Raw genomic sequence first — 2,405 nt, forward strand, 5'->3', positions numbered from 1 at the left:
TTATCTGGATTATTCCGGGGTTCTAATCCAGATTTTTATTTTCCGTCTGTTTTGATGTACAAACCCTTCTATCCTTTATTTTGAATGAAATGCAATTTCCCTTTTCCATTACTCCTGATAGTGTCATTTTTGTCTTTCTTTGTACAGTTCTTTTTATGCTGGTTTCAATGACATGACATGCATGAGGAATCTTCGGCCAAGTCTTAAAAAGCCAATCTAATTCTGAAATAATAATCCAAGAAATAGAGTGTGATGATGAAACAGAATATGATGAAGAAGCGGCATTTGAGGAAATTAGTAAAGAACTAAATCATTTGAAGAGAAACCCAAGCCTAATTTGAATGAAGCCAAAGCAATCAATTTAGGGGATCCAGATAATATCAGAGATACCAAGATAAGTGTACACTTGGAACCACAAATCAAGAAAGAAATGATCAAAGCACTGTTTAGAATATAAAGATATTTTTAGCATGGTCATATGACGACATGCCGGGTTTGAGTACGGACTTGGTAGTTCACAATTGCCAATTGATCCGGTATTCCCTCTCGTCAAGCAAAAAGTTAAGGAAGATTAAGACTGATATGAGTGTGAAGATTAAGGAAGAAATCACAAAATAGTTGGATGCAAAGGTCATTCGGGTCACGCGATAGCCCACTTGGTTAGCTAATATTGTGCCAGTACCAAAGAAGGATGGTAAGACCAAGGTGTGTGTTGATTACCGCGATCTCAACAAAGCAAGTCCAAAGGATAACTTCCCATTGCCAAATATCCACATTTTGATTGATAACTGTACCAAGCATGAGATCGGTTCTTTTGTTGATTGTTATGCGGGGTACCACCATATCTTGATGGATGAGGAAGATGCAGAAAAGACAGCTTTCATCACGCCATGGGGAACATATTGCTACCGGGTAATGCCATTTGGTTTGAAAAACGCTGGGGCAACTTACATGAGGGCAATGACCACTGTGTTTCATGACATGATACACAAGGAGATTGAGGTTTATGTAGATGATGTGTTCATAAAGTCAAAGCAGCAGTCTGACCATGTCGGAGACTTGAGGAAGTTTTTCCAGAGGCTCCGCAGGTACAACCTTAAGCTCAACCCTGCCAAGTGTGCATTTGGTGTTCCGTCTGGTAAACTGTTGGGGTTCATAGTCTGTCGGCGAGGCATTCAGTTGGATCCGTCATTGATCAAAGCTATCCAAGAATTTCCACCCCCAAGGAATAAGACTGAGGTGATGAGTTTGCTCGGGCGTTTAAACTACATCAGCAGGTTTATTGCTCAACTCATGACAACTTAAGAGACCGTCTTTAAGTTGCTAAAGAAGGATGCTGCGGTCAAATGGATTGATGAGTGCCAGGAGGCATTTGATAAGATCAAAGGGTACTTGTCAAACCCACCTGTATTGGTCCCGCCGGAACCCAGGAGACCTTTAATTCTCTACTTGACAGTCTTGGATAATTCATTTGGTTGTGTGTTGGGGAAACATGACATCACTGGCATGAAGGAGCAAGCCATCTATTATCTCAGCAAGAAGGTCACATCCTATGAGGTTAAGTATACTCCCCTTGAAAGGACATGTTGCGCCCTGACTTGGGTGGCACAAAAGTTGAAGCATTATCTGCCGTCCTACACTACTTACCTCATTTCTCGCCTGGATCCTCTAATGTATATCTTTCAGAAGCCTATGTCCACAGGAAGACTTGCAAAGTGGCACATTTTGCTCACAGAGTTTGACATCATCTATGTGACTCGAACCGCAATGAAAGGTGTCAGAATAGGGGCTGTGCTTATTTCCGAAACAGGGCATCACTACCCTGTTACGGCCCAGCTTTATTTTTACTGAACCAACAACATGGCTGAGTACGAGGCATGCATTCTGGGTTTGAGGTTATCTGTAGATATGGGAGTCCAGGAAGTCTTAGTTTTGGGAGATTTAGATCTGTTGGTACACCAAATTTAGGGAGAATGGGAGACTCGGGATTTAAAGCTCATAACGTATCGACAATGTTTGCGTGACCTTTGTCAACGGTTCAGATCAGTAGAGTTCATGCATATTCCTAGGATCCATAATGAGGTTGTCTATGCCTAGGCTACCTTAGCATCAATGTCACACCATCCGGATAAGGCTTATGTGGACCCTCTGCATATTTAAGTTCGTGATCAGCATGCCTACTGTAATGTGGTTGAGGAGGAACTTGATGGTGAACCGTGGTTCCATGATATCTGGGAATACATCAAGATGGGGGTGTATCCGGTAGAAGCCACAGGGGATCAAAAGAGAACATTCGATGTTTGGCTAGTGGATTTTTCTTGAGCGGGGTAATTTTGTACAGGAGAACTCCAGATCATGGACTGCTGAGGTGCCTAGATGCTAAACAAGCCACGATTATCATGATC

This window comes from Nicotiana attenuata, unplaced genomic scaffold (genome assembly GCF_001879085.1).
Source record: "Nicotiana attenuata strain UT unplaced genomic scaffold, NIATTr2, whole genome shotgun sequence".
Taxonomy (NCBI): Eukaryota; Viridiplantae; Streptophyta; class Magnoliopsida; order Solanales; family Solanaceae; genus Nicotiana; species Nicotiana attenuata.